A 12,627-nucleotide genomic window follows, 5' to 3' on the forward strand; every position below is an offset into this window, starting at 1 on the left:
ACATGTATTTTTGCACTCGCCGATACCGATACCTATTTAGAATGATGCAATCTGGATCATTATGGAATAGTGTAGTTTTTAGTGTAAAATAGTGCAGTGGAACAGACATCATTGAGAAAGCTTCTGACAAGCTAACGTAAACGTTCATTAATAAACGCACGTAATTAACGCTGTGCACATCATACATGCGATGCGATTCTGCTGATTGAAATATTTACTTTAAAAGGATAATACAGTCCGATCCCATCTGAGCCGATTCTATCAGCACATCCATTCGTGGTTCACTTCGGTAAATCGTAAACGACTCTGAGTCGGCTCCCGCTCTGTGGTAAAAACCAGTATAATTAAGCCTGAGCTTTATAAGGTAAGCGAGTCACACAAAATGTTCTGTAGTATTTGGTGTTTATTTACAACCGCAACATTCATTATAACAGTAAAAACGGAGAATTGACTGAGAAAAGAAACTTACGCTGTGCTTAAAATGAGTCGACTCCTGAATCACTTGTATCGACACTGTGAACAGAGTATTGAACACAAACACGTCCTATAACAGCGGTCGCTGCTTTTGTAACCGGTTATCTTCGCTGTTAGCTCTATTTTGAAGGGTTTTTTTTGTCAAACGGAACTAAATAACATTAAATGTGCGTGTGAGCGTGGTCAGTGAGAATAATTCAATATGTCTCCCGTGGGTGAAATATTAATTGCTTTAGTTTTAGAAGTAAAAAATCTCGTAATGCCCCCCCCCCTCCTGGTCAGGCACTCGCGCCCCCCCCAGACAAGTACTCGCGCCCCACAGGTTGAAAACTCCTGCGTTAACGCAGCAACGTGCACTAGGCACAAGGTATCAGATGTTTAGTATCGGAGCCTCGTTTGCGAGTACGAGTACGAGTTAATGAGCGCGGTATCGGGCTAATACCCGATACTAGTATCGGTACTCATGCATCTCTAGTTTTTATCCTTTTATGTAGTTTTTATTTAGTTATCGTCTCGTTTTCGTCATGAAAAAAAGGTTCGTTGACGAAAACTATGACGAAAATCATTCGTCAACGAAATTAACACTGAAACTGATTAGTGTTTAATATTCTGATTAAACTGATTATTATTATTATTATTATTATTATTAGTCTACTCGTTTTTTGTTCAGCTTTTTCAAGATATACCCCATCAAATGTGGGCTTGCACACACACCCAATCATCTGAGCAAAAGTATACACATTCCCGCGCAACTACATGCTGACATGCACACATCACATCAAGGTATTTAACCCCTTCCTCACAAACTCTATCACAGCTGAGCTGCAATCACACTCACTTTTTCAGGAAATGCACGTTTCTAGTTATAATTTTTCAGCCCATTTTTAAGCAATTTTAGAGCTATTGACACCATTCCAACTCTAAATGTCCCTCCTGTTGATAACAACATGACTTGTATACAGCTTTTGGATTCACTTAATTATTCACTCGCCACAGCCGTTTTTATCCCCTTTTTGTCTTATTCACTACACTGTAAAAAAAAAAAAAAAGCGTAAAAAAACGGTATTTTTCTGGCAGCAGGGGCGCCAGAATGTCTGCAAAAAAACAGGAAAAAACTGTAAAATTTAAGAGATAAACTGTAAAAAAACGGTAATTATATTTACCATAATTAACATCTATCACTGTAATTTTACAGGAAATTGTCCTATAATTTCATGAAATCTTCTACTTTCAACATATATTAATTGTTAGAACAGTGTCATACACCTCTAAAAAAACAGAATAATTATCTTTATAAATGATAAACAAAAGTTTAAGTACAGATAATTACTACTGTTTTCACAAAATATTTGCATATAAAACAAAAAAAAACCATGTAATTTTACTTAGCAAAAGCCCAATTTTAAATTAACTGTCAGAGGTATTGCAAAAAATATCTGTTAAATTGTCTTTTTTTTTATTATCTAAATACATTAATAAACTGTCAAAATAAAAGCATTTTCTTTCTCTAAAACATAAGTTAACTGTATTTTTAAATTGTTATTCTTCATTTAAAAAAATATACAAAATACAAAAATTTTAAGTAGGTTAAGATTTGTCTGCATAATACTTACTGTGAAATTTTGCAGCTGTTACGTGTTACATAGAACTTTAGAACATATATAGAACTTTATAAATGCAGTATATAAATAGCTTTTGTTAATTTCAGCTTCAAAATGGATCAAAATCCACCACAGTTCAGCTATTTTTGACCCAAATAATTTTCACACAAAAACAGTAAGTGTAGAAACAAGGAGGTTTTAATGTTATGGCTGATCAGTGTAAAAATCAGATGTCTAACACAATACAGCATACAATAAGTGCAATCAAAATTCATTTAAATGGAAAATGTTTAACAAAGCAGCACACAGTTAAGTGAAATGTCTGCAAAACATGGGCATGAAACACTTCTGAACAAATCTGAATTATGTACAAAAGTCAGTGCCAACATTAAAGTTTTCAGAAAGTGCAACCACAGTGGAATTCGATAAACAGTACATCACAAGTGTAATACTCAGTATGGACCACATCTCACTGAATAGCTTTATATTTAGTAATTGAGCTTTATGAGACAGTTTGTTAGCATCTAGTTCCAGAAACAGTTTTTGGAGTACATCAAAAGTGTATCTGAATGTAGGAGGGTAACTCAAGTTCTAAATCATAAGGTTATAAATATATAAGGCATAAATCAGCCCGAACTGCAAAGGCAAGGAACACACTGCCCAGGTCTTCTAGAACCACACCACCGTCTAATACCACTCCAGTATTGGCAAGGGGGTCCATGGCTTCAGCTCCCTCAACTCTAGTCACATAGATCCCAAGAACAGTCTCCCGATCACCCGTTCAGTTGCAGCCATATCACCATCCTACAATGGAACAGAGGGGGAAAATCACTTTCTTAAACTTAACAGTACACAAATTTCCATTTAGGACTTAACATATCTGACATCTCGCTTCAACCTATATTTTAACTCAGACGTACATTGGCCCAAAAAGATGGGGTTGTTGCTGTAACAACTCAGAGGAAACTTGTGCTTACCTTCACCCTCCTAGCGCTGATGGTATTGCGTGATTGGAGGAATCCTAAATTGTAGATGAAATTGGATACTATTAAAATGATATATAAATAAAAAATTACTAAAGAAAACTAAAGGAAATCAAAATCAGCAAGACAAATATTTATAAAGAAATTACCAGCTTAAATAAGAAAATAGACATAAAATACATAAAACTAAAAAGTAAGTAAAAGAACCAAACAGAATAAATAATAAGAATTTCCACATTTTTTCTTCTTCACTTAATCTAAACTTAACTCAGTGTTCAGTCAAAAGTAGCTCAATATTCTTCAATTTAGCATAAAATGTAGAAAAAAAATTACCAGTAAAAAGGTCAGTCCAACTGCAAATACACATTTCCAACCATCTGTAAACAGAAGATACAAGACATCAGTTATTTAATTGTAAATAACTAAAATATTATTTCTATAGTAACATTACAAATTAACTGATTATCCAATACTGTTTACATGTGTGCGCTTTCCAGGATAACAGTCACAAAACTCAGGTTTGTAATGATATACTAACGTTACAGAATCACTTTGTTTTTAAGTTTGTGCATAACGTGAGCGCCAAACATAAAGCATGAAGTTCCCCTCAGGCTCGAGCTGCCTGCTCACATCTTAGCTAGCTAGCTAGGTTGTGTGTCCATGTTTTTTAATGCAAATATTACACATCTTTTATTTTCTACCTTCTTCTAATATATTTCTGCATTAAGTAATTTAAGCCATTTTTACCTTACGGGAAAGAATCTTACTGCCACAAGTTGAGAATACTGGCTGTTGAACTTGACTAGCTTAGCACTAGCTAGCACCACGGCAGTGCAACGTTATCACACACAGCGCAACCGGACTTAATATACAGTCAGCCAACGGCAATCTATTAAAATCTGCCTCAAGACTTTAATATGATTCAGAGAAACCCTGGAAAGATGTTAATAAATAAATCACTATAAGCAGGTCCGCCGTTAGCATTAGCACGCGCGAATTAGCATTAGCATTTTTAAACAAATAAAGCATGCACAGCAATAAAACTTGAATATTATTCAACTAAAGAGCTATATTAAACAATTTAATAAGATACACATCATGATTAGCATGCAATTAGACATATGGAAAAAGATTTTGTAAAGCTTCACATTACCTGACATTGAAACACAATGTGCCTTCACCGATGTATTGCGTAATCCCCGGTGCGTCATATCCGGTTTCACCTGATAAACTTATTGCATTAAGTAGTTCCAGGGAAATAAAGCAACTAAGTTAAGTTAACTAATAAACACAATGCAGTCATGTTTAAATCTAAAATGTAATTGATTTGTGTCACACCAGCATATATTCTTTATGCAAAACCAACAGGCACTCAAAAGTGTGTAACTGGTAGGTTAGAGCATCATTTTATATCTGTGGTGCTCTGGTTGGAATGTGCACCCAACATGTTGCACAGATGGACTGTAATACATTTTTCTGTGAATTGGGGAATGTGGGGATGGGTAAATTATGCTTGATTTAAATATTATAAATGTGAGAATAAATCACAGTTAATAACATTTTAAATTTGACTATGGTTTTACACAGTTTGTATAAATGCACTTATTTAACAATTCAATCTTTAAATTAATACAAATGCATAAATAAAGTAAAAGTTAAAATCTGTTTAAATTGTATTGTTGCCTGTCTAATAAGGTAGGCAATACCTTTGTTTTTCCAGTTTATGTATATAAAGTAGTGGTTAAGAAATGCTAAATTACAAAATATTTATTTCTTTGCTCACATTTTTTTTTTGCAATTGTACATTTTTAAATGCATTATTAACAGTATTTTTATTTATTTGACAGTGATATATCGGTATAACAAAAGGTTTTTTTTTGAAAATTACAGAAGATTCTGCTATTTTTGTCAATGAAGATTACTTTATTTTTACAGTTAGTTTTGTTAAAAGTGTCATCTAAAAACTGTTAAAAAACAGATTTTTTTATGTATTTCATTTATACAGATTTTTTATGGTAAATCACATGACACTTTTCAATATACAGTTTATTCTTGTAATTTTACAAAAAAATTCTGTCTTATAAATACAGGGAAAAACTGTAAAAATGTACTGGGAAAACCTGTAAAAAAATGTTTATTTTTTACAGTGTACCATTTATTTTTTTAAAGGCACATCGAGCTACTGTACTTCTGGATATACTCAGGGCAGTCATTTTGACCCCCACTCATTTTTCTTTTTTCCCCCCTTTATTCTTTATTCCTCCATTTCCCTCCTATTTATTTTTGCCTTTGTTGAAAACAATATCTTTCCTTTACCCAACAGCCACCAAAATTCTTCTACATCTTCAGTGCAGGTCATTAAGCTCTAATCTACAAACATACTGACTGCGTTCCTTCATTTCTCCATTTATTCATCCCTCTTTTATTCCTTTTTATTTCATTCACTCTTTCATTCATCCTAGCAACCCACTAAAATATACCTGCCTGAGCCAAAGTATTTACACTCCCACCAAATATGTGCTTGCAGGCACACACACACAAAAGCACATACTTGCATTCACTCTGGCAACCACCTAGAACAACATAGCAACCACCCACAGCACCCTAGCAACACAAACATACAGTCACCTATCTAAGCAAAAGTATTCACACACCCACCAACTAAGTGCTTGCACACATGAACACCTGTCAGAGCATTTTAGAACATTTTAACATCCCCACTAAATACACACTTGCAGACACACACACACACAAAATCACATTACACCCTAGCAACCACCTAACATGCCTTAGCAACCACACACAAACGGCTGTCTGTTCGAAAGTTTTCAAACCCCCACCAACTGTGTTCTTGCACACACACACACTCCCATGTGTCTGAGCAAAAGTATTCACACGCCCACCAACTGAGTGCTTGCACTCCCAAACACTTGTCTAATCAAAAGTTTTAACACCCCCACCAAATATTGGCTTGCATACACACACAATCACATCTCTCAAATGTATTTTACCCCTCACTCATTAATTGTAGGACTTCTGAGCTTTGATCACACTCACATTATCTTCAGGAATTGTCTTCAGATTGTCTGTAATATTTGTTCATGTTCACAGTGGATTGTCATTGACATCCATAACAATGCACAGTTAATTGTAGGTTGTGTGACATGCTGAAGTGATAGTCATTGCTGTCAGAGTAGTCAGTCAGAGTACTATTCTGCTGAGGGATCTACATTGTCACCACTCATACAGACTGGACCCCTGCATAGATTTTTCATCAGAACGCATTAAGCTTTTATTGCTTTTGCATTCGCACACACACAGACAGAGGCGAAGTCTTATAATTAGTTGCCCTTTTCTTAAGCCCCCTTCTGTGTTACACTTGTCACAAATTTACTTTTTTCTGTTATTATATATTTTTGATATTTTTGTTCACTAGTCCATGAATCTTACATTCATCTTATATTGTGAATATTTTATCTGATTATGTTATGATTCCTATATTGTGCAAAAACAAAAGAAGACATTGACAATATGTATTTTTTTAGGTTATATAGGAGTGCTAGCTAAACATGCACTAAATAACAGTCCGCTTTATTGCGTTTGCTTAAATTTTCATGCATCAAAAACTTGAATTATACTACCTATTAATGGCCTCATAAAGAAGAAATTCAGTATCATTGGGTGCTGAATTTGGACATACAACAGAGGTATTTATTATGCTCCTTTTATAATGTGCAGTTTATTATTATTATTATTATTATTAGTGGTAGTAGTGCTACAGTTTTTTAGGATGTACTAAGTCCACCAAAAATACAATTGCATATAAATAAATAAACAACTAAATTCAATGTTCTGGCTAAAAAAGCTGTTTGGATTTTATTATTCATATTGCGTCAGACATAAGTGGTGCAGTTGCTTGTGATGTGATGTTGTTAAACACCTATTACAATTCAGCGAAGGTGAAAAGGAGGAAAGGAAATAGTTGTCTGACCAAGATTTATCTGTGTCATTAAATGGTAACAAATTGCTCCTTTTAGTGCTTGCTGCCATGACCCCACAACGCCCCTCGCCCTTGTATCAATGGCCTCTCTATTTTACATGTAAAACAAAGGAATGTCCTTTCAATAGAACCACATTCCAGCATCATACTTGCTCTTAGAGACAAGTGATACCAGACTATACATACAGGCTGTTCCAACCATTAACCTGTTTTTTTTTTTCTATTTCAAATATGCTGTTTATCAATCAGCCAGCTAAACTCATATTTGTAACTTGCTTGTAATATAGTCACTTTAAAATTAAGCTTTTCCAACATTTCACACACACACACACACACACACACACACACACACACACACACACACACACACACAAAGGTGTTTTCTAATATAGCACCATCAATTAAGTGGCCACAAATCTCTCCTTAACATAAGCTATTAAGGAGGCAAATTGCTTTAGGTTTATATAATTAATTATTACAGTGTGTGATGAAATGGAGACTTATCAAACAAGCTAAGCTCCCATTAAACAGGACTCTCACAAGGCGAAATTATTAAATTCGGTCCCGAAACGGTGTTTATAGCCTTGTAAAAAAAGGCCCCAAAATGCAGAGGCAATGAGAAAAAGAAATGAGTTTGTATAATTAGTGACTATTAGGAGCTTTCAATTCAAGTGCAAATGGGTGTTGAGGGTATATGGTGCACCAAAATTAACTTTTACTAGAAACACTGCTCAAAAGGAATGCTTACACTTTAAAGGAAATGTGTCAACCCCCAAAATCCAAATCTATTAACCCATCGCTGTCCTGGGCCCGTATACGGGCCCATAAATGAACAAGAATTTAATCTTTTCATCGAAGTTTTTCATCGTCAACATATCCCTTGCTGGTAAATAAGGTACCTTTTGATAGCTTAAAATCTCTACTTTTTAGCAACATAAACATTGAGCTTATTTTGTTTATAAGTTATCCTAAAAACACAAAAAATTGTAGGTCTGATAAATTCTGACAGAATTACAGTGTTTATATTTTGTATTATTATAAGGCTGTACTTATATTAATATTGACAATATTTATACCAAACAAACCAGCACAATGTAACGATCACATTTCTGCTGTCCGTTTTACTTTAAATAAATGAGCATCAAAAATATCCTGGAAAAGTTCAATATTTGATAATGCTTTGCCATCATTGCAAAATGAAAGCGCACGGTAAACAGCAGCACCGCGACCCAGATCAACCACACAGCAGCATAAAACCAGAATTGCGGCTTACCTTATTTTAACTTCTTCAAACTGAGACCAAATTTATGTCCATTAGCGGTTCCATTAGAGATAAAATCCACTTTTTTGTAAATGTTTTCCTTCATGGCAGCCATCTTGGATTTTTTCAAACTATTTTCAGAACATAAACATCAATATTTTACCGTGTTTATCTGCTGAACGAACCAGACCAATAAAAAATCACCTACTTTACTAAAACTGGTAATTTGTTACCTAGCCTGTCACTTATACCTTTACAGCCAATGAAGAGACAGTTTTTCATTACCAGATCATCTAAGTGATGCCCATTGGAGAAATGCAAAAAATATTAGCATATCTTACTTTGGATTGGAGGAACAACTAAAATCTCAAATTATGTGTTTGGAAGCTCCGATTGGTGTAAACAGCTGTTTATCAGCGACTGGATCTTTGAAAGGATACATTGAATCGTTTACGCACGACACCATAATGAAACAGAGTGAGCAAAACGAATGAATCTTTACCATAGGTAAGAGCACAGCTCCCTGATTCGATTCCAATGAATAATTCATTAAAAGAGTCATTTCTGACTCGTTTTACTCAGTGATACAGTTATGTGACTGGTGTGAAGGAATGGGGGAGGGGTGCATTTCATGTGCTTTGACAGAGTGTGGGAGCGTTTTAGAGCCAAAAACGCACAAATGTTTTAAATAATGACGTTATAAAGTACAAATAATTCATCTTACACATTTTGTCTGAAGTATAATCTGTTTCTTTTGAGTTGGAAGGCTTTGGAGATATTTGGAGACCAACGAGGCCTCCTTTTACTCCAACTTCAATAACTCCAGATCAGAATTAGTTAGAAGCTAAAAATTTGGGATGGTGATTGTAAACAACATTTGCCACAGGAATAAAGTGTAAAATTGTAAAAAGCGGCTATATGTTTTGGGTTTTTATCATCATTTGAGCGTGGTAAAATATCATCATGGCGTTTTTCTGATACTTTAAAGGGTTTTATATAACATTAAAGTATAAATTTAGTGTCATCTAATAAACTTTCTGAATGAAAAGCTTTAGAAACTAGGTATGTCCTTCAGGTGGAAAATGCACAAAATTAGGGTGGGCAGCCAAGGGGGTATTACAATGGCAGTCACAAAAAATCCTTCATGTCTCAAAATATTTTACTATCTTCCCTGAGTTATTACTACCTGCATGCTCTTTAGCTAAAAGTAACCAGGCGGTCTGGGATCATTGCTAAGCTCATTTCTGTCAACCTTATATGTTTCTCTCACAGTAATTTCATGCTCTGCAGTTTACTTAGAGAATAGCCTGAGTCTGACATAATGGTTTGCATAGACATTTAAAGACTGGTCATACATTTAAAGTCTTGTAAATGGAAAAATTATGTGACAGGACCTCTTATATGGCCTCACATGTACAGTGGTGTTCAAAAAAATAGCAGTCCAACACCATTAACTTGATAAATCAAAGTTTTTAGTAGAAATGCTATTTCTACATAGCAAAAAATGTACTTGAAAGTGTAGTAGAGTATTGAAAACAAAACAAACCCAACAATTAGGACATGCATGCCGTTCATTCTGAGTAATCGAAGCATTGATTGAAAGGGGGTTGTTCAAAATAATAGCAGTGAGGAGTTCAATTGGTGAAGTCATTCATTCTGCAGAAGAATGGGTCAAAATTTTGGCCCTTATTTAAGGTAGGAGGGTGGCAAATGTTGCACAGGTTGGTCATAGCGCATTTCCTTCTGAAATACTGGGTAAAATGGGTTGTTCCAGATATTGTTCTGATGAACAGCGTACTTTGATTAAAAAGTTGATTTTAGAGGGAAAAAACATACAGAGAAGTGCAGCAAATTATAGGCTGCTCAGCTAAAATGATCTCAAATGCCTTAAAGTGACAACCAACACCTGAAAGATGCAGAAGGAAGCGTGGAACTACTGTTTGAATGGATCAAAGAATGGCAAAGGTTCAGCCAGTGATCACCTCCAGAAAGATCAAGGAACATCTGAAGTTCCCAGTGAGTACAGAAGATGATTAAGTGAAGCCAATTTACCAGCAAGAACTCCTTGCAAAGTCCCGTTGTTAAGATAAAGACATGTCCTGAATGGGTTCAAATTTCCCAAAGAACACATTGACTGGTCCAAAGAGAAATGGCTCAACATTTTGTGGACTGGTGAAAGCAAAATTGTTCTTTTTGGGTCAAGTGGCCATAGACAGTATGTCAGATGATCCTCGAGCACTGAATTCGAGCCAAAGTACACTGTGAAGACAGTAAAGCATGGTGGTACAAAATGATGATATGGGATGTTTCTCATACCATGGTGTTACACCTATTTATCACATACGAGGGATCATGGATCAGATTAAATATATCAGAATACTTGAGGAGATCATGTTGCCCTATGTCGAAGAAGAAATGCCCTTAAAATGGGTGTTTTAACATGACAATGACCCAAAACATCTTGGTTACAGACAAACAAGATTGAGGTAATAGAGTTGCCAGCCCAATCCCCTGACTTCAATCCCATAGAGAACTTGTGTTCTGATATCTGAAACGCGTTTTTTTGAGGCAAAATCCAAAATTGCAGAAGAACTGTGGAATGTAGTCTGATCATCCTGGACTGGAATACCTGTTCAGAGGTGCCAGAAGTTGGTCGACTCCATGCAACACAGATCTCGGAAACAATTGTTATGCCACTAAATATTAGTTCAGTAATTTAAAGTAAAGTGAAACCTCAAACATTTTCAGTTTATAAATAAATTTTTTGAGTTTTTAAAGAAAAATGCTGGCACTGCTATTTTTTTAATATTCATTTTTCTTAACTTTCTGTAAAGGATTAACACAAACTGGCTAAATGTTGTTAATGTTTTGATTTAGAATTAAAAGTGTAGTATTTTCAGTGCATTTGCATTTATGGAAATAAAAGTTATTATAATGATTTTGTGCTTTATTCACTTTTTTAAAATCACTGCTATTTTTTTGAACACTACTGTAATTATGCGCAAGTACAAGTGTTTGCCGGACAGATTCTATTTAAGTGATATTTAGATTCAACGGATCTGGCTGTAATTGTGCATGGGTGTAATCATGCCTAAACCCAGGTGTCAGTTAAATTTGGTTACTTGGTCGATTCCGTAGCCAAGGGGCGATTACTTTTTTAGATACTATCAGGTAGGGCTAAACAGAATTTGTCCTTCAAAAAAAGGGATTATTTTAGAGAGGGTATTGCACATTCTACTTAAGAGAGAGAGAGAGAGAGAGCAAGAGAGAGAGAGCAAGAGAGAGAGAATTGTACATGGATCAGAATGGCTTTATATTTAAGTAATGTACTAGATTTTTGATTTGGATTAAGAATGACTTTGGTTCTGGAATGATGCAGTGAGTGATGTTTTTTTTTTGGAAGACACTTATGTGTGACACCGTGCTGACCTCATGTCCTCCCAGAGGCACTGATGGAGTGAGGTTACTGGCTAAGATAGAGTTTAACCTACCCAGCGTGTTCTGTTCTGTCACTAACTGTGCTACTACTTTTAGTCTGCTTCACTTTTTCTTTTCTTCTCAGTATCTGGATAGTACCTGGCCTTCTCTTCTTCAGTACTGTTGCTTTGTTGAGATGATTCTCTTTTTATTGCTCATGCATTGCCTCTTTTTCTTTTATTTCAAAGCTATTTGAAGACACCCTGTGGTTTGTAAAATGTTTTTCATGTTTCTCCAGCGTCGATGACAGTTCAGGTGAGCCGTTGCGCTTGTTCGACTTTTTGAACATAAGCGCAGATAAGGTGCAGGCTGTCAAATAATAATGATTACAGCATGGTTCCCACTCTGCAAAATTATTACTGCTACTTATTTCCCCAGTACTGGAACACATCACTTCAAGGTCCCTCTAGACACAAGAGTCATATTCCATACTTTTTAGGCTCATGAACCACAACCTTGATATTCAAAATAGAAAACAGCCAGCCTAGATGTGAGGTAAAAAGCAGTTTTTGTGACGCTTATCTCAGAAACCTTTAACATTTTCCTGTCACAGTGTTTGACCGGCCTAACCAATAAAATGATTTTAGTGATTATTATAGTTATTATGATGTTTTGGTTAAACTGCAGGATGACGGTCATGATAAAACACATAAAACACTGCACGATTAACTCAGTACAAATGTTTTACTGAAACGGCACCCAAAAAAGCAAGTGAAATCTGTTAATTAGGCAGATTTTTGGGCTTTTCATCTGCAAAGCATCAAAGACTGATTAAACCACAAAACTGAAAGCCAAAAAACATCAGCTCTGCCATCCGTCTGGGCTGGGCGC

The 12,627-nt window shown here is 35.3% G+C and overlaps 1 protein-coding gene and 1 long non-coding RNA gene across 6 annotated transcripts in view; one reads left to right on the forward strand and one right to left on the reverse strand.

Moving 5' to 3' along the window:
• Window positions 1–12,627, forward strand: part of diaph2 (diaphanous-related formin 2) — a 496,954-nt gene that overhangs the window by 193,226 nt on the left and 291,101 nt on the right. The window lies entirely within an intron of this gene.
• Window positions 2,277–3,984, reverse strand: LOC134319386 (uncharacterized). Of its 2 annotated transcripts, XR_010013500.1 has the most exons (4): window positions 3,806–3,984; window positions 3,392–3,435; window positions 3,053–3,096; window positions 2,277–2,879 (listed from the first exon to the last, which is right to left on the reverse strand). It is a non-coding gene; the product is annotated as an uncharacterized LOC134319386 (long non-coding RNA). The 2 variants fall into 2 exon arrangements; XR_010013499.1 differs by lacking the exon at window positions 3,806–3,984 and having other exon boundaries at window positions 3,392–3,472.

This window comes from Trichomycterus rosablanca, chromosome 8, assembly GCF_030014385.1.
Source record: "Trichomycterus rosablanca isolate fTriRos1 chromosome 8, fTriRos1.hap1, whole genome shotgun sequence".
In the NCBI taxonomy this organism is placed as follows: Eukaryota; Metazoa; Chordata; class Actinopteri; order Siluriformes; family Trichomycteridae; genus Trichomycterus; species Trichomycterus rosablanca.